The sequence below is a fragment of the Canis lupus genome, chromosome 12, assembly GCF_048164855.1.
Source record: "Canis lupus baileyi chromosome 12, mCanLup2.hap1, whole genome shotgun sequence".
NCBI classification, from domain to species: Eukaryota; Metazoa; Chordata; class Mammalia; order Carnivora; family Canidae; genus Canis; species Canis lupus.
Genome location: NC_132849.1, coordinates 18,627,099 through 18,648,580, shown reverse-complemented (window position 1 = coordinate 18,648,580; position 21,482 = coordinate 18,627,099). Strand labels below are relative to the sequence as shown.

The 21,482-nt window shown below is 34.0% G+C and overlaps 1 protein-coding gene and 1 pseudogene across 3 annotated transcripts in view; one reads left to right on the top strand and one right to left on the bottom strand.

Moving 5' to 3' along the window:
- The window catches only part of LRRTM4 (leucine rich repeat transmembrane neuronal 4), a 708,453-nt gene that overhangs the window by 255,201 nt on the left and 431,770 nt on the right, over positions 1-21,482 (top strand). The gene's annotated exons all lie outside the window — the stretch shown is intronic.
- Positions 9,398-21,482, bottom strand: part of LOC140601858 (large ribosomal subunit protein uL10 pseudogene) — a 30,924-nt pseudogene continuing 18,839 nt past the window's right edge.

The window sequence follows — 21,482 nt, the reverse complement described above, 5'->3', positions numbered from 1 at the left end:
TACTTTAAGATTGTCTCCAATTCCAGTGTCATCAATTAGTATAAGGTCCCAACTGCATTTTGATCAGGCTTGATAAGGCTTTATTTTCATAAGGAAATTGCCCTCTTGCCTTCTAAATTGGATAATTACAATTCTAAAAACCCACTCAGAAATGTAAATGCCCAATTGCCTATGAAAATGCTATGTTTTGACATGCACTTATTGCATCTGTGTCTCTGAGTATAGTTGAATTAGCTTTTGCTTCTTGGTATAAGCTGAGTTTATATTTACCTTTCTTACTAACTTCAGAAACTAAATGATGACAAATTAGAATCTCTTTCATGATGTGGTAGTTAATGGATATTAGAAAAACATATGGGCAAATTTTGACAAGAAGTGGTTTAATATCTAAATACTGCTACCCGTTTGTGTAACATTGTGTTATGAATCATAACTAAACATTAAAACTCATTTTCATAGGATATATTCTGATCCCTGGTATATAGATTGCATATCATTCTGTACTAAAAGCCACCATTCAACACACAAAATCATATAAACACAATTTCTTGGAACTTCCAATCTCTTTATCTTTATATTAATTAATTAATTAATTAATTAATTAATGCACTTAAATCATCTTTACCCCCAGTGGGGAGCTCGAACTCATGACCCTGAGACCGAGAATCACATACCCTACCTACTAAGCCATCCAGACACCCCAGTTTTAATCTCTAATTATAGCTCATGTGGTAAGGAGAATCTAAGGTAGGAAACCTGGAGGGAATTTTCATATACACTTGTGTTTTGTTCATGTTTTCAATCTCTTCAAACTCTTTTAGGATATTTCAGATGAGTGTATGCTTTACCTCTGTAATCTGCTGTGACCTACACATTTGTAAATCTGAATATTGTGTAAATTCTAGAAATATTATTTCTCTATTAAAAATGTAACAGACTTTTATAAACCTTTCCTACAGAATTTTGTCCTAGTACTAAAAGCCACCCTGTGATCTATTAGGCTGATCTTTTAATCTTAAGCCTCCTGACATGGAACTTTTGCTTGTTTCACCAAATAGAATGCCCTCTCCTTTCCTTTCTGTGTTTTGTTTTGTATTCACAATAATTAACTATAGAGTTATAAGTCTATTTTGACCTACAGGGCTCTTAATGTGGGCTGTTCTATTGAACCTCTATGTTCATCAAACATATAGGTGTTACACATGGAAAGGATGAAAAGTAAGCTGACTATAGCAACATTGAATAAATTATTTCCTTTTCCATCTTCCAAATGATGTGCCATCTGTATTGAGTCACGTTTATAATCTTTACCCACTTCTCTCCATTCCTGGGTCTTCATCTAAACCACTCTTACTCATCCTTTATATGTCACTTCAGGGATCACTTTCTTCAGAAATGGTGCTCTCATTTTTAAAAATATATTTTTGTTTGTTTGTTTTAGATTTACTTATTTGGCAGAGAGAGTACACAAGCAGGAGGGGCTGAAGGAGAGGGAGAATGGATCTGAAGCAGACTCTACACTGCTGCTCTCTTTTATTCTGATCTGGTCTCTTATCTATTAACCTCCATTCTCCCCATATTTACTGTAGAGGATTTTATCACTGCATAACTGATGTGTTTATTTGTCTGTATCCTTCTTACATTTCTCTTACAAGATGGAATAATTCTATTTTGATTATTATTGCTCCATCAATGTGGTACATAACCCTTGAAACATAGGTAACCCTCGAGAAATTGCTGTTGAATGAATGTCACCTAGCCAGTTAATGTAAGAACAAGGATCCACGTCTAAGCTTACTTGATTCCTAAACCATATTCTTGACTTTTGGCATATTTTGTCACTGCTATTAGTACTTTAAAGGATACCAAATTATTTTTAAAGTTTTTGTTTGTTTTTAGACTTTCTAATTAGCTCCAAATATCTCTGTGCTAATTTCTGATCAATCATGTACAAATTTAGTTACAGTAATTTTGTGTGTTCTGATGTCTTCTAGTAAAATCTATCTTCCCTGCTCTTCCAGTGACCTTTCTTCAACTTCCTAATGTTCCACATCTTTATTTTTGTTGTTATTGTTGTTGTTTGGTTTCTACCCCATATCTTGTTGCAAATACTGCCCATATTATTTTTCTAGATAGACCTTATCAGAGTTTGATATTTCAGTGAAAGTCCTACTGAACTGTTTGAGTTATGGAATTTATATATTAAAAAGTGAGGATAGGGATGCCTGGGTGGCTCAGCAGTTGAGGCTCTGCCTTTGGCTCATGGCATGATCCTGGAGTTCTGGGATCAAGTCCCACATTGGGTTCCCTGCCAGGAGCCTGCTTCTCCCTCTGCCTGTGTCTCTGCCTCTCTCTCTGTGTCTCTCATGAAAAATAATTAAAATCTTAAAAAAAATAAAAAAAATAAAAAGTGAAGATAGAGGTACATGCAACCATCCACTTGCCTTATACTTAAGTTTTTGATATTATTCCTTAATACAATATAAACAATAACGTGATAGTAATACCAGAAGTTTATGGCTTACTGTCTCAATGCCTAGTGTTTTTCTTATTTAGTTATTTTTGGTCACTTTTTTTTTGTTGCCAACTTCTTATTTTGAAATAATTATGGATTCACAGGAAGTTGCAAAGACCACACAGAGAGTTTTCAGGTACCATTCATCCAGTTTCTCCCAAAGGTTGCATCTTACATGGCTATAGTGCAATAGCAAACCAAGAAACTGTTAACACCATAAAATGTAAGTATAGTTGTATGACATTTTATCACGTGTGCTTTTGTGAAACTACTACTTCAATGCAGAACATACGGAACTACTTTGCCATGAATATTCCCATTCTGCTACCCTTTTATGGCCATACACAAATCCCTAAACTGCTTTGTTCATTAAACCCTGACAATTAGTCAGTTCTACTCCTCTGTAACTTTGTTTTGAGAATATTATGTAAATGGGTTTATACAGTATATGACCCTTAGAGACTGGCTTTTTTTTTTTTTTTTTCACTCAGGACAGTGATCTTGAGAATGATCCAGGTTGCTGCAAATATTGATAGTTTTTTCCTTTTTATTGATTAATAGTAATCCATGATATGTAGATACTACATTTTGTTTGTTAATAGACATGTTAAGTAACATTTTTGTTGCTTTCAATTTGGGGCTGTTGCAAAGAAAGTTGCCATAAAAAAATTTATGCACAGGTTTTTGTGTAGATACAAGTTTTTATTTCACTGGGATAAATGCCCAGAAATGCAATTGATCTGTTGTATGGTAATGTATAGTTTATTTTTTTTAATAAACTGCCTAGCTATTTTTCATAGCAACTCTGCCATTTTACATTTTTAGCAACAGTGTGTGAGGGATTGTTTTGTTAAGATTTTATTTATTTATTTGTTTATTTATTTATGTATTTATTTACTTGAGAGAGAGAGAGAGTACAAGCAGAGGAAGGGGCAGAGGGAGAGAGAGTTACAAATGAACTCATCCTAAGTGCAGAGTCTGAAGCGAGGCTCAGTCTTGACCTGAGGTCATGACCTAAGCCAAAATCAAAAGTTGGGCTCTTAACTGACTGAGTCATCCAGGCGCCCTGAGATTGAATTTCTTCATAGTCTCACCAGTGTTTCATGTTGTCACTATTTTTAATTTTAGCTATTCCAGTAGGTGTGTAGTGATGTCTCATTGTGGTATTAATTAGCATTTCCCTAATGACAATTGATATGAAACATCTTACCTGCTTATATACCATCCATTTATCTTCTTCAGGGAAAAAATCTTTGCCCATTTTCTAATTAGTTTTTTTTTTCCTGTTGTGTTTTGTAAGTTCATTATAAATTCTTGATCCAAATCATTCATCAGATATGTGCTTTGCAAATATTTTCTTCTGGTCTATAATTCGTCTTTTCATCCTGTTTTACAGGGTTTTTCACAAGTAAAAGTTTTCAATTTTGATGAAGTCCAGTTCATCTTTTTTTTTTTCTTTTATGGACATCTTTTTGGTGTCATGTTTAAAAACTCTTTACCAGTCTGAAGTCCCAAAGATTTTCTTCAGTGTTTTCAAGAAGTGCTACAGTTTTATACTTTTTTATTTAAATCTACCATCTATTTGGAATTAAGGTTTGTGTAAATTGTGAGGCTTAGATTGAGATTTATTTTTCTGCCTATGGGTGTCATATTGCTCCAGCAGAATTTGTTGAAAGGCTATTTTTCCTCCACTGAATTGTTTTTTCCCTTTGTCAAAAAATCTGTTGGCTGTATTTCTGTGTGTTTCTGGATTCTCTATCCTATTCTTTTGATCTATGTGTCTATGCCTTTACTAATACCATAGTCCTGATATTATATCTTATAATAAATCTTCAAATCACATGGACTAGTAATTCCTACCACTTTATTATATTTTTCAGAAGTTTTATAGGTATTTTAATTCTTTTACCTTTCTACATAAACTTTAGAATAATCTTATATATACCTACAAAATATCTTGCTAGGATTTCATAGGAATCATGTTGTATATGTATGACAATTTGCAGAAAATTGATGTCTTACCTGTGTTCAGTCTTCTAATACATGACCATGTTATGTGTTTCCATATAACTAGATCTTCTTTGATTTCATCAGCATTTTATAATTTACAACATATCAGTGTTGTACATATTTTATTAGATGTATACGTAGGTATTACCCTTTTTTGGTGGGTTTGGAACTCATATTACATTTTCAATTTTGATCTTGATGCATTCATTACTAGTATATATAAAAATGTCATTGACTTTTTAAAATATTTATGTTGTACTATGTGACATTTCTGAACTCACATTTATATGATATATTTATATGTGAATTCAGAAATTTTATATATAAATGTACAACTTATATATATATACTTATATTTATATGTGAGTTCAGAAGTTATATATATGTATATATATGCTATAAATGTTATATATGTTATATATATGTGTATATAAATGTATTATATGTATATAAATGTACAAGTGTACATTTATTTGGGGGATTTTCCACATAGGTGGTCAGGTCATCTGCAAATAGAAATAATTTCTTCTTTTCCAATCTAAATGCCTTTATTTCATTTACTTAAGTGTATCCTGGTGGCTACAACTTCCAATTCTATGTTGAATAGCAGTGGTGAGATTGGATAAACTTGTATTATTCCTAAACTTGGAGAAAAAGCATTCAGTCTTTTACCATGAGCTGTAGATTACTTGTAGTTTCCTTTTTTTTTTTTTAAGCAAGCTATAGAAGTCTCTCTATTCCTAGTTTTCTAAAACTGATTATCATGAATGGGTGTTCAAATTTGCCAAATGCTTTTTCTGCATCCATTGATAAGATCCTGCAATTTTTCATGTAGTTTTTCTTTTTTACCCTTTTAATATGACAGGTTATATTTCTTATATTTCAAATATTGATCTAGTCTTGCATCCCTAAAATAAACTCATTTAGTTATGATGTATTAGTTTCTTATGTTTTTTCTGAATTCTATTTGCTAATGCTTTGTTCAGAATTTTTTTGTCTATATATATGAAGAATATTGTTCTATTGTTTCTTTCTTACCTATCTCCTTCCTTCCTTCCTCCCTCCCTACCTCCCTTCCTTCCTTCCCTCTTCTCTCTTCCTTCTTTTCTTTCTACTATTTTTGTCATCTGGATTTTGGATTAGGGTAATTGATAGCTATATCAAATGAGTTGGAAAGTCTTTCCTCCTCTATTTTTTACATGAGCTTGTTTAAAATTAGTTCTTGTTATTTTTGTTAGTTCTTCTTAAAATGTTTAGTACACTTTTCCAATGAAACTATTTGAGCCTGGAGATTTCTTTTTTAGAATTTTATTAAATAAACAATTTAATTTCTTAAGATTTATGGAACAGTTTACATTATTTATCTATTTCATGTTGGCTGAGTAGTGTTAATTTGTGCTTTCAAGAATTGGTCCATTTCATCTATGTTGTCACATTAATTTGTGTAGAGTTATTTGTATTGTTCCTTTACTATCCCTTTGATACCAGTAGAGGCTATAGAAATATTTCTTATTTTATTCATGACATTGATGTCTTCTCTCTTTTTTTTTCTAATCTGTTACACCAGAGATTTGTCAATTTTACTGATCTTTTCCAAAAGCCAGCTTTTGTTAAATAGATTTTCTTCATTGTTTCTCTGTTTTCTTGTTTCATTAGTTTCTTGGTTTTGTTTCTTTGTTTATTATTTCCTTCCTTTTGCATGATTTGTACTTATTTTTGTTCTTTTTCTAGTTGCTTGATGTGACAGCTTAGATTATTGATTTGAGACTTTTATTTTTTGCTAATATAGGCATTTAACGATATGCATTTTTCTTTATCACTACTTTAGCTGCATCCTATGTAGGATTTCACTTTCATTCTGTTAAATTTATTCTTTTTCTATTTCCTTTAATATTTCCTCTGGTCTGGATCACATAGAAATATAGTGTTTAGTTTCCAAGCATTTGGAGGTTGTCCTGTGATTGCTTTAATATTAATTTTCTATTCTGATACTACTGTCGTCAGAGAATACATTCCATATGATTTAAATTCTTTTTAATATTTTGAGTTTGCTTTATGGTTAAGATGTGGTCTATTTTGGTAAATGTTCTGTGGACATAATGTATAATCTACTGTTATTAGGTGGCATATCATATAAATGCATATTAGATCCTGTTGGTTAATAACAATGTTGATATCTTTTATATTTTTGCTAATTTTATGTCTAGTTGTCTATCACTGCTTGCTTGAGAGATGGGTGTGGAAAGATTAACTACAATTGTAGATTGGCCTATTCCTCCAGTCTACCAGTTTCACTTTGCATATTTTGCAACTCTCTTGTTTGGTGTATACACATTTAGTATTGTTGTCTTATTGGTGGATTGGCCCTTTTATCACTATGTAGTGATATGTCATTATACAGCTACTCTCCACTTTTTGAAAGTTTGCATTATGCTACTTCACTTTTATGAAACATCTACATTAATACATGTTTCCATTAACCTCAAGAAATCCTAAGAGGATTTTCACTTATGAAAAAAGACAAAAAAGGTATGCAGTGTTTCTTTTGCATTGAGCCATTATAGAGGCAGGGCCAACCAGTAGCAGCAAGAGTGGCACCACCAAACTCCTTCTCGAGGAACTATACTCAGCATCTCAGCATCAAGGCTCTGTAGCTTTGAACTGTGTCCACAAGCATCTGTTCTTATCTTTATTCCTTTTGTGCATCCATTAGCAAGTTGTGTCGTCAGGCATTAGAAAAGCCAAAGAGAAGTTATTTAGGGGGTCTTGGAATGCTGGAAAATTCTTTCTATATAAATTAGTGATAATTGCTTCTTCACTTTGTGCCATGTTGTGTCTTATGAGAGGTTTCATAAGAACACTCTACTATTAGATAGTGAGGGAAACCTGTATTTTATGTGAGGTTCTTGTAGATAGCATACTGTTGCATCATAATTTTAAATATACTCTTTCAATCTTTATTTTTTAATTGTAATTAGATTATTTACATATAATGATATGTTTAGGGCTTATAACTGTCATTTTATTTTTTGTTTTCTGTTTGATTCTTTGTTTTTCATTTCTGTGTTTTCTTTTTCTTCTCTTCCTATAGGTTACTTGAACATTGTTTAGAATTCCATTTTAATTTATCTGTGATGTTTATAAGTGTAGCTCTTTGTATAGAATTTTTAATTATTTGCTTTAGGTTTAATATTGAATCTACATAACTTATAACAGTCTACTGGTGTCAGCATTTGACTGGCTTGAGTAAAGTACTGAAAAGTTTTCTACCCTTTCATTATTCCTCCTTACCTCAATTATAATATAATTATCTTAAATATTTCCTGTATATTCACTGAGAGCTAGAGTAAACAGTTTTATAATTTTTGCTTCAATCAGCAGGTATAATTTAGAAATCTTAATAGGAGAAGGGAAGTCTTTTGTATTTACCCATAATTTTGATTTCTGTTGTTTACTTCCTTTCTGATGTTTCAAAATTTGCTCCTTTATCATTTATTTTCTATTTAGATAACTTCTTTAAGCCATTCTTTGAGGGCAAATCACCTGGCAATAATTCCCATTTGATTTTTATTTCTCTTTTGTTTACTGTTTTATTTTCCATCATCTGAGACCATCTTGAATTCCTCTTTATTCCTGAAGTCTGTTATTCTTGGATGTGTATTCTGGAATGAAGTTCTTTTATTTCAGCCCTTTAAAAACATGCTACTTCCTTTTGGCTTCCGTGAATTCTTATCAGGAATTCACTATCAAAAAAAAAAAAAAAAAAAGGAATTCACTATCATTAGAAAATTTTCCCTACAGGTACGGTGTTATTTCTCTGTTTGCTATAAAAATTTCTTTTACCTTTAATTTTCAGAAGTTAGTTTATCTTGTTTAGGGTTTGCTCAGTTTCTTAAATTCCTAAATGTATATCTTTTGCTAATTTGGAGAAGTTTTCAACTTTTATTTCTTTATAGAAATATTTCTTTATAGAAATAATACTTTATTTCTAAAAGTATTAGAATACTTTTTCCAACTCTGCCATTTTCCTTCTTCTCTGGAACTCTAATAAGATGTATGTTAGATCTTTTGTAATAGTCTCAGAGACCTGTGAGTCCCTATTTTTTGTATTATTTTCCAAATTATTTTTTTCTGTTCAAATTGCATAATTTCTATTGTTCTCCCTCAGGATTCTTTATTTTCTATTTCCTTGCTAAGGATTTCTTTTTAAAAAAATATATCAAATATGTTCATAATTGCTCAAAAGGCATTTTTATGATGAAAGATTTCAAATTCTTGTCAGATATTTCTAACATTTGTATCACTTAAGCATTGGCATCTGTTGATTACCTTTTCTCATTTAAGCCTGGTTCTTTGTATGTCAAAACAATTTTAAATTAAGTCCTAGATATTTTAGGGACTATGTACAAGACTTTAGATCTCATTTAAATTTTGTGTTAGCTAGCCACCTTTGACACTAATCTGGCAGGGGAAGGGAGAGTGCTGCTCGGTACTGCCAGGTTACAGTGAAATCTCATATTCCTTATTCAGCCTCCTTTGACTCTTGAGGAGGTAACTTCTCTTTACTACTGAGTAGTGATAAAGTCCTATCTACTGATACTACCTCAATCAAGAGTAAGTAGGGGTACCTTGTTACCAACAGGTGGGGATAGAAGTGCAGGGTTCTCACATGGTCTCCACTGATGCCAAAGGAGAGAAAGACAACCAGTTGCCACTCATTCTGCAAGGATGAAAGTCCTGGCTCACCGCTCAGACTTATTTGTACCATCATAATTGACAGGAGGATTAGGCAAAAAAAAACATTTAAGAGAAGTAAAATTTTACTTCCTTGTTTCACAAATAAAGTTGGCTGAATTGGTTGCTTTTTGGTGATTAGTGAAAGAGACCAAATCCCATATCCTTGTCCAACTCTTCTGACTCATCCTTGCTCTAGCCTTGGCTGGGGCTGCAGCAGCAGCAGGTGCAGCAGGAGTGGTGGTGGCTACAGGGGCAGCAGCCTCAAATGCAGATGGATCAGCCAAAAAGGCCTTGACCTTTTCAGCAAGTGGGAAGGTATAATCAGTCTCCAGAGACAAAGCTAGGACGTGCTTGCATCTATTGATGGTAGAGTGGGACACTGATGTGACAGTTAGTAACCTATCTGCAGACATACATTGGCAACATTGGGGACACTTTCCAGGAAGTGAGAATGGAGCTTCCTCTGTGATGTCAAGCACTTCAGAGTTGTAGATGCTGCCATTGTCAAACACCTATTGTATGATCACCTCAAAGGAGAAGGAGGAGATGTTCAGCATGTTTAGCAGTGTGCTTTTGCTGGCTTTTGTCTCCAGCTTTAAACATTTGCACACCACTCAGGATTTCAGTAGTACCTGGAGATTTTAGTGGTGATGCCTAAAGCCTGGAAGAAGATCTCTGGCACCAGACCAGTGTGCAGGGCTGACACAGTGACTTTACATGGGGCTAAGTCACCAGGACGGGCAACAGCTGGCACCTTTTTGGCCAGCAGCATGCCCCTGATCTTAGTGAGGTCCTTCTTGGTAAAAACAGAGCCCACATTCCCCCTGATGGGAGGCAATAGTTTCTCCAGAGCAGGGTTGTTCTCCAAATGCCTTCAGATGGCCTTGTGCATCATGGCATTCTTGCCCATCAGCACCACAACCTTCCTTTTTACTGTAGTTGGTGGAAAGAGAAGAAAAGTACTTCCTCATTTTTTAGGAAAGAAAGGCTTTTGCATATTCCTTTTGATTTTGTTACCAAGGTTTTAAGTGATTATTTCTAAATCATCTGGATTACATCTTTAACAGTTTGATTTTTTGGTTGCTGTTTTGGCTTTTTAATGTTGTATTGCATTATGAAATTCTTGTATTTCTGGCAATGTACTTTTGGTGCCACAATTAATGCACTATAGATTGAAGGATAAATAAGTGTGTGTGTGTGTGTGTGTGTGTGTGTCCCTCTTCCCCAAATCGTGTTGATTCAATTGTCTTATAGCTTTCTGAGGCAGAAGAAAAGTCTGCCATATATATATATATATATATATATATATATATATATATATATATTAGTGTGAATTGGGTATGTGTTTATCTCTCTAAAAATACTTAGAAAATTTTGTTTTATTTTTTTTCTTTATCCTTGACATTTAAGACTTCCTGCAGGGATATGTACAAAGTTGAGGTACTCTTTGTATTTATGTTGCATGGTAGATTTTAAGCCATCTTGATCTCCAGATTCAAGTGTTCCTTCACCCCAGAAAAATTCATTTTATTACTTCTTGGACATTGATTTTTATCTTGTTCTTGACTGCACTCTGGACTGCAAATTGTATTTTAGGGTACTTTCCATGTGCCTTCCTCATTCTCATAATTTATGTTTTTCTTAAGTATTTTGTGAAAGATTTCTTAAAATTGACATCTAATTTACTCATGTGGGTTTCTATAATATCCAATATTCTGTTCATCCCTCCATTGCAGTTTTTACATCCATTATCATGTTTGTTTGTTTTTTTTTGTCTGAGGTGAAACATTTGTTTCTGTGAACAGCTGGTAGAAGAATTCCTCTTGGAAAGAAAACTCTTTTGAAAAATATTTTACCTGTGCATGAGAAGCTAAGGGAAATGCCCAGGAAACAAAGAATGATTGCTGAATTGTAATTTGTGATAGGGGCAATGGAGAGAATCAAGGAGGTTATGGATAGTTCTGAGACATCCGTCATGACCTTCTGGTAGGGTTCTAGCACATTTTCAGCATATGGATATTTGATTAATCAATTTTATTCATTTTTGTCTGTTTGAAAATGCTAGAGCTAAGTATCATGTTTTATGTTAGGGCCAATGTGTCAGAGCCAGTAAATAATGTAAGAGACAGAGAAAGCAAGGAAAATGCAGTCTCCTTAGCATTAGCATAGGTACTTGGGAAACCTTTGGACTTCCAAAGGCTATGAAATTGATGATGAGGAGAGTATAGTCAGGCACAGAAGAAATTCTGGGCTATTTTTCAAAGACTTAAAAGCCAGAGCTGGACCAATGCAGAGGAGGACCACATGAATACAGAAGGAGAAGATGACACTGCACAAGCCAAGGGGAAAGGCCTCAGAAGAAATTACCTTGCCAACACCTTGATCTTTGACTTCTAGTTATCCAGAATTGTGAGAAAACAAATTTCTGTTTAAGCCACTTCCTAGCCATCCCCTGCCAGCCCCTCCAAAAAAAGGTAATGGGGCGACTCCACCTAAGATACAGGTAATGTTTTGTTGTTTGTTTCCCTGTTCTCAATTCTTTCTGCTCCCTATAATTGCCTGTCTACTTTTAGTTTGAGTGATTTTTTTTTTTTTTTAATCTTGCTAGGGGGAATCCCTGTGTGGCGCAGCAGTTTGGCACCTGCCTTTGGCCCGGAGCGCGATCCTGGAACCTGGGATCGAGTCCCACATCCGGCTCCCGGTGCATGGAGCCTGCTTCTCCCTCTGCCTGTGTCTCTGCTTCTCTCTCTCTCTCTCTCTGTGACTATTATAAATAAATAAATTAAAAAAAATTAATCTTGCTAACTTACTACATTTGTGCTTCATGGACATTCCAGAAGGATCATCTCAGAGACCGGGTTTGTTTGGGTCTTAATCAATTATACCCAAATGAAGTAGGCCGCAAAATGTTTATATTCACTCTAATTTTCTTTTCCAATTCAGAGACCCTGTAATCTGAGGAGTCTTAATTTAGGGAGCTAGACAACCATGGAGTCATAACAGCAAGCATGACATTGCTCTGCCTCCATTGTGGTTATACCATTAGAAGTTGGCTGAAATATTGCTCCTGTTCTCTCGGAGTCTCATTTAATCTTACTTATTAGAAAAACAAGCAAAAAACCAAATCTCTTTGTCTAGCAAGTCCAACTGCCCTAAGTTTAAGTAAGAGCAATATATGCCAACACAGGGTCCTTACTCTGTGTCATCTCAGGCGTCTAGGACCTTCCCCAAGGCCATACTTGAATCAAAATTTATACTTCCTATCTATTCAACGTTTTATCCCTGATCCCAGATATTCTAAAATAAGAGTTCATATGTATTGGAATCTGCTTCACATACTTGAGGCCAGTAGTTTTCTTGAATTGGTGACTGGTGGGTTGTTGGCCTATCACCTGGTCTAGTTGTTTCTGTATTGTATCTTGCCTAAAGTCCTCAAAGTTTCTTACATGTTATTATCTGTCAGAAAGACAGGGAATATTGGGATTATTGACATTTAAACATTTCGTTTTAAATTAACTTAATTATGTCTCTAAGCCCCCATCTACTGGGCTGGTGGAAAATTTAATCTCAGAAATTCTCTATTTTTGTTTGTTTGTTTAAAGATTTTATTTATTTATCCATGAGAGACACAGAGAGAGAGAGAGAGAGAGACAGAGACAGAGACACAGGCAGAGGGAGAAGCAGGCTCCATGCAGGGGACCAGCCCAACGGGGGACTCGATCCCGGGTCCCCAGGATCAGGGCCTGGGCTGAAGGTGGCGCTAAACCGTTGAGCCACCTGGGCTGCCCTAATCTCAGAAAATCTTATATTCAACAATTACCATGCATCCAAATATCACCTTCAGAGAGACAAACTCTTCAGGGGCTTTATTTAGTACAATAATAATGAGGGCTTTGCTGATAAGATACTATGTATTCATACAACCTTTAGTAGGGAGAGTCCAGTGGATGAATACAGACAGTAAGGTCAAACACTTTTGAGTAAAATATTGTCTCTACTATTAGTTGTGTCACATTGTATATTATATAACTCCTTTCTGCCTCACATATTTTATCTGTAAAATGTAAATTGTAATACGTGATCTCAGAAGATTTTTGTGAAGATTAAATAAATAAATGCAGATAAAGTTCTCCAAACAGTGCCTGGCAAACAACCAGCTCTAGACATGTGTTTGCTATCGTGTTCCCATGAGGTCTTGCCTTCTCCCTGGGGTGCAGTGGTTTCCCAAGGGCACAGCCTTCTTCTCAGTCTTAGTCCTTTCCTTCTAGTTGTTTCTTTATTCTCCCTTCCCTTCTATTTCCCTCAAAATCCTAGGAATCCTCCTTGATAAGCTTAAAATTGCACAAAAAGAGAAGTACTTTCGAAGTATGAGAGACACAGAGAGAGAGAGAGAGAATTAAGAGACATAGGCAGAGAGAGAAGCAGGCTCCCTTTAAGGAGCCCAATGCAGGACTCAATCCCAGGACTCTGGGATCACAACCTGAGCCACAGGCAGATGCTCAACCACTGAGCCACCCAGGTATCCCAAAAGAGAAGTACTTGTAACTTTTATCTGGTCATCCAAAATCTGTGGCCAAAAAACCCCCAAAGCCCAGCTACTTTCTGGATGTGGAAGGAGACAGGTAAACCCACAGACGATATATAAATATTATCCTACCACATATGACCTAAGCCTTTGATCATTGCAGTGGGAATGTTGGCAAGAACTAGAATTTAAATCTATTTCTTCAAGCCTTTATCTTTGTGAGATGCTTTCAAGGTATTTTTAAAAAATCTATATTCTACTAACTGGAGTCCTGTAGAATTAATGACTTCTTCAGAATTATAGAGAATTTTTTACTACATATACATTAAGATAATATTTATAAAATTACAGTAATTCAGAATTGAGAATGGGGCATATTCCTTTGGCTGCCACCTATATGGAAATAGACAAAGTATATAACCTACTTGTACAAAACTAAAAACACGTACATCAAACTTTTCATTTTGGGTTTACTCGTTCAATGTTAAATGTGTCTATAATTTCATATTATGATTTTTTTATTACTTGTGATTTTCTATTAATAATGCTTATATTATTATAGTTATATGAAGTTTGACATTAAAGCTTACTTCATGGATTTCCGTCTCAAATGGTACTTAGAATTGATTTTCTAGGAAGTATGGTTTTGATGACGTAGAAAGTAATCATTTTTATTCTGGTTGGATATGGGTCTTTAATAATTATCTTTGTTTGGTACCAATATTTTATATCCATGCTTTATAACTATATAAATCTAATTTTATGTTCATATTTTAATTTGCAACAAATGTATATAAATATGTATCTATACACAAAACACTTTTTCTGTGTCCCCGGTTTTATTTCGCAAATGAATACATACACCTGTATTTTATATATTTATAAAAACAGTTGTGGAATGAATAAGTCACAAACGGTAGCTACACTTGTGAGCATAGTATAATGTATACTGAAGTTGAATCAGTATATTGTAGAACTGTTACTAATGTAATTTTTGTGTCCATTATACTCAAATAAAAAAGTTAAATGTATATAATTTTAAGAAATATGAATAATAAATATATAAGAACATTTATATATACATAAATTTATATATAAATATGTATATTTACATAATGTATCTATAAAATGTTTTGTCAATTTTCAAAAATTATATTTGAATATCTAATGATAATTGGTTCTGATGCCCTAGAATAACCAGATTTCAAAGAAAGACAGTCTCCAAAGTCAAAATAATTCACCAGTAACATATCAGTATAGTTAATACAATTAATACTATACATCATGTTTTATTAGTTTATATTAATGTTAATTTATATTAATATAATGCATATTTTATCAGTATATGAATTTAATTAATGTTATAAATTACAAAATATATTAATGATTAATATAAAATTTAAAGTATGCTAATTTATAACTAGTATAAAAAATACTATCATTAAAATGACCAACTGTTTTGTTTTTTTTTTTTTTTTTTTGACCAACTGTTTTTGAAGGAAGTAATAAATGTACTTGTCAAGTCCCTGAGATCATGACCCCACTTTGGGATCTGTGCTGGGCGTGGAGCCTGCTTAAGATTCTCTTTTCTCTCCCCCTCAGCCCCTCCTCTGTGTTCTCTCTCTAGAAAAAAAAAATATTGTCAACAATAATTGAGAATACTTAATATTTTGAAATTGTGTTTTTACATGTAGTAACAAATGCACATATTATTGGAAGAATGCCCTATTCTGATACTTTTCTGTAGTTCAAAATTTTCTCTCTAACTTCTTAACCATCACAAAATGTTGGCAGTGTAATAAGAGCATTGGCAGATGTGGTGAGCACCTAAGTTATGATAACTCAGAGACCACTTAGATTTATTAGGTGGTTTGTAACTTTCAAGCACAGTATCTTCAAAACAGAAATGGATTCTGCAAAGTAATTCTGTCTTGAGTGCTATATATGAAGAACAGATACACCTATTATTCTTAAAATACCTGTCTAAAAGATATTATTGTTAGAAACAAGAAAACAGAAAAACGGGTTTTCGGGGCATCCCCGGTGGCTCAGCGGTTTAGCGCTGCCTTCAGCCCAGGGCGTGATCCTGGAGACCCGGGATGGAGTCCGGCATCTGGCTCCCTGCATGGAGCCTGCTTCTCCCTCTGCCTGTGTCTCTGCCTCTCTCTCTGTGTCTCTCATGAATAAATATATATATTTTTTAAAGAGGTTTTTTTCAGGTTTCTAAACAAAAAGAAAGAGGAAATGTTTCAATAGGTCGGTCATATGCTGGTATGATTTTCGTGATCATTCAACTCACCTACAAGTTGCAAGTGAATAAAAGTTGCAGGTACTCAATTTTGTACATCACATACTTCCCACTGCTTGTTAAGTTATATTTTGTTTTAATTTCAGGTACCATTAATAATTCATTAATTTAAAATGATTTATTAATTTTAAATGTATTTTCAAGTGATTATACCATTAAAAATGTATAACACACTTCTACACTTCTGTTAATCAAAATGTTATGTGCACACCAATCGATATCATTTAAAAAAATCTCACTCTAAATAAGGATATTTATTTAGCAAATGCATAAATACTTTGATGTCTGAGTAATATTCCATTGTGTATATGTACTACATATTCCTTATCCATTCATCAGTCAGTGGACACTTGGCCATCACATTTTGCAAATACTTCTGTATAAACTGGCATGTTTGCCTCTGAGAATAGTCCTGTCAATTCATCTAGGGGTGTCATATTTTTATTGATAAAAAAGAAATAAAAATGGAAACAATGATAATATATTATGTATATGTAAAGAACTTTTTAAAAAGATTTTATTTATTTATAGACAGAGAAAGAGAGGCAGAGGGAGAAGCAGGCTCCACGCAGGGAGCCCGACGTGGGAGTCGATCCTGGGGCTCCAGGATCACACCCGGGGCTGCAGGCAGGGCCAAACCGCTGTGCCACCGGGGCTGCCCAAGAACGTTTATAACTATTATCACATTTGATCATCCTATTTATATTGTGAGGCAGGGATTTTTATCTTCATTTATAAAGTAGGAAAACCAAAAAGAGTGATGTTTAAGGAAGCTTTATACATAGAGTTTTCTGTGATGATGGGGATGTCTATATTTGTGTGCCCCAATTCAGTAGCAGATAGATTCATATGGCTGCTGAACAATTAAAATGTTTAGTGTTACTATGGAGTATTTAATTTAATTTTTTAAAGATTTATTTCTTTATTTAGAAGAGAGAGTTCAGGGTGAGGGGCAGAGGAGAGAGAGTCTCAAGTGGATTCTGCACTGATGAGCACAGAGCTAGATCTCAAAACCCTACAATCACGACCTGAGCCGAAAGCAAGAGTTGGACTCCTACCAACTATGCCACCCAGGTGCCCCAATTTAATTTTAATGTTAATAGTCACATGTGGCAATTTTAATAACACAGGCTGACAGTTGTCCATTTATATAATGTTTTACTTATTTACCCTCTGTGGTATCTATATATGTGAGAAATGGCACTAGATTTGGACTTTTTTTGTTTTAAAGATTTTATTTTTTTATTCATGAGAGATACAGAGAGAGAGAGAGAGAGAGGCAGAGATGTAGGCAGTGGGAGAAGCGGGCTCCTTGCAGGGAGGGGATGGGGACTCGATCCCAGACACCGGGATTACACTCTGAGCCAAAGGCAGATAGATGCTCAACCACTGAGCCACCCAGGCATCCCTAGATTTGGACTTGTACCTTCTGAGTTCTTCCGTGATGCTGACCATATTGTGGGGCCAGTGAAGTACCTTGCCTAATTTCCCAGCTTACGGGAAACAGAGATTAGAAAGCACATTTAGATGGGCATGTCTTCTAACTTCTAAGCAATTCGATTGTAGAAGAATATAAACTGTTGATCAGCCACTGAATCTAGTGAAATAATTTGTCATTTGAAAATGTTTATATCTAAAATCACACACATTTCAAATTGAAGGAAGCTTTGCCTACTCATCACTAAAGTTGGCAAGTCTAACCAGGCATTGGCAAAAACCAAAGAAGATAAATAATTCAGCTAAGGATTTACAGAGAATTTAGTGGCATTTAAGATTAATAGAATTGGCTGATCATGTTTTGTGGTTGACCAATATAGACTTCTGGCAATTGGTATGGACTGAATTTTCTCTTGTGAGATTCCAGGGATAATATTCATGCAGTCCAAATATTGCTTCATAGCCCCAGCATTCATTCAGAAACTAGAAACTGATATCTCTACTAATGATTGAGAAAGCTGCTTTGATTCTTTCCATTTCTTCTAATTCCACAGCTTCAAATCCCCAAATACACATATTGTATGTAGATTTAAAAATAATCTCATCAGCTAAATTGAGAGCTAGTTCTCTCTGAGGAAAAAAATAGTGTAGATTGGTCCCTGGTGATGCTAGAAGCTATGACAAAAATGTGTTTAAAATAAATGTAGTTGTTCTTTTTTGTTGTTGTTGTTGTTGTTGTTGTTTTCCTCCCCAAAATATGATTCTGAACATTATTAATTTCTAACTTTAGGAACATGCTGAGTTCTATCTTTTAAAGATTATTTCTACCTGTCTCCTTACCCTTGGATATTGCTGCTTTCTTCGAAATTTCTTATAATCTCTTTGCACCATCACCCACTCCCCCTTTTTTTGTCTCTCTCAATGGCATTTGCCATAGAGTAATTACCTGTTTTGATGTAGCAAAACATTCCCAAATTTAGTGGCTTAAAAAGCCACAATTTTGCAATTTAGGTGGGTCAAGAATCTGAGCTTGGCATGGCTGGGTCCTCTGGGTCTTGTAGTCTCTCAAGAGTTTAGTCAAGGCAGGAGTCATATCAAGGCTTTCCTGAGAAAAGGGTCCATCTCCAATGGTATTCATGCAGATATTGACAGGATTTATATCTTTGGGGACTTCAGGCTGAGAATGTGAATATTTTGCTCACTATAAAGAACTGTGAGCCTCTTCATAGAGCAATTAAAAACATTGCAACTTGCTTTATCAGAGTGAGCAAGTGAAAAGAGGCAGAGACAGAGTTTGTGAGAGAGAGAGCATCTGTGAGAGAAAATCAGGAGAGAGTTGCAGTGTTTTGTGACCTAATCTTACAAATGCCATCTTATTACTTCTGCCACATGCAGTTAATTATGAGCCTCCGGGGCCGGCCCACTCTCAAGGAGAGGGGATGACATGAAGGCATGAATATCATGATGTAGGACATGATTGGAGTCATTTCTGAAACTCCCTGCCATAGTCTCTATTTTTAGGTATCTACCAATCTCATTTCTTTGTTCCCATTTTGGGTGCTGCAAATTTCTGTTAAAACAAAGAAGTGTGTTATTGGTGATAACATTAAAGTACTATGGAAACTGAAAAAAGATGTAAAGACTTTATTTCAAAGGATATGATAACAATTGTTACTTTTTTAAATAAAATTTTAATTGTAGTAAAATACACCTAAAAATATCGTTTAACTAATTTTAAGCCTATATGTCAGTAGGGTTAAGTACATTCATGATCTCACACAACCAATCTTGAACACTTTTCATCTTACAAAACTGTAACTTTTTGCTTTTGTTTTTGGTAGTAGCCATCCTAATGTATGAGGTGGTATATCATTGTGGTTTTGATTTGTGTTTTCCTAATGACTGGGGTGCTGAATATCTTTTTGTGTGATTATTGGCCATTTGTTTATCTTCTTCAGAGAAATATCTATTCAAGTGCTTTGCTTATTTTTAATCAATTTTTTTTGTCCTTGAGTTGTAATTTTGTATATTCTGGAAATTAATTGCTTATCAGATCTGTGATTTGTAGATATGTCCTCTTATTCCCTAGGCTGCCTTTTCACTTTGTTGATTGTGTCCTTTGATGTACCAAGTATTTGATTTTCAGGTCACCTAAATTATCTATATTTGCTTTTGTTGCCTGTGTTTCTGGTGTCATATCCAAAAATTCATTGGCACTTAATATTGTTGTTGTCAGTACAACCCAAAGCAATCTACAGGTTCAGTGCAACCTCCATTGAAGTCCCAGTGAGTATTTTCACAGAAATAGGATAATCTATCCTAAAATTCATATGGAATTTTGAGGGACCCTGAATAGCCAAAATAATCTTGAAAAAGAACAGATTTCGAGGTTACACACTTGCAGATTTCTAAACTTATTATATAGCTCCAGTAATCAAAACAGAGTGATACTGGTACACATATAAATATATTATAGACCAATGAATAGAATAGAGAGCACTAAAATAAGCTTAGTATATATGGTAAGTCAAGGGCCAATGGTTTAAGTCCTGGGCAGAGTCTGAAATCCTGTGAACCAGGAGTGCTCATGTCCTAGGCAAAAGAAAATAAATGTTTCAGCTCAAGCAGAGACAGCAAATTCACCCTTCTTTTGCGTTCTTGTTTAGATCCTTCACAGATTGGATACTGCCCACCGTATTAGTGAGGATAAACTTCTTCACCTAGTCTACTGATTCAAATACTAATCTTTTCTGGACAGATGCTCACAGAAATATACAGAAATAAGAAATAATATTTTACCAGCTATCTGTGCATCCCTTAGTCCAGTCAAGTTGACACAGAAAAATAACTATATATAATATATATATATATACACATAATGTATCATATATTTGTATTTATATATAACTGAGAGAAAAGTTTTGAAGTCTCTAACCAAACTTGTGGATTATTTTTATCTGCTTTTAGTTTTATTAGTTTTTTGCTCTACGAATTCTGAAGTCTTGTTAGTAGGAGGAAAAATGTTTAAGATTGTTATTATCTTCTGGATAGATTGATCTTTTTATCATTCTGGAATAGCCTTTATTATCCCTGATTATATGCCTATATTATTAATACAGCTACCTAAGCTTTCATTTAGATTAGTGTTTGTGAGATATACTCATTTTTTTGCTTTTGATATTCAATTTTTTATTAATTTGTAATTGACATACAGTATCTCATTAGTTTCAAGTTTACATTGTAGCAGTATATTTTCATATATTATGAAATGATACCCATAATAATTCTAGTCACTATCTGTCATCATACCAAACTATTCAATATTATTGACTACATTCCCTATGCCATACATTACATTACTTATTTATTTTATAACTGACGTTTTTACTTCTTAATCCCCATATCTATTTTCCCATTCTTTTTTCCTTTCGTTTTCTTTTCCCTTTTTTTTACCTTTAATCTATCTATAATTTTATGCTAAAGTGGCTTTTTTGTGGACAGTATATAGTTGACTCTTTCCTTTTTTATCTAATGTGATAATCTCTTTTTTAACTACCATGTTTAGACCATTTGTATTTGAAACCATTGATATGGTTGGTTTAAAATCCAGCAGATTACTAATAGTTTTCTGTTTGTTCCATATGTTCTCTGCTCTAATTTCCCTCTTTTACTGCCTGCTTTTAGAATTATTCGGTACGTTATTTATTCTTTCATTTTATCTACAATATTAGCTTCTTATTTATTTTTATCACAATCTGCATTCGAATAATATACAACTTCATACGGTATACACAGCAGTATACTTAGATTTCCTGCCTCTTTATTTCCTGCCTTTTCTCTTTAGTATTATTATTGTCATGTGTTTTATTTTTAGATATGCAATAAATCTACAATACATTGCTATTAATTTTCCTTGGATATGTAAGTGATGAATCACTAAATTTTTCTAC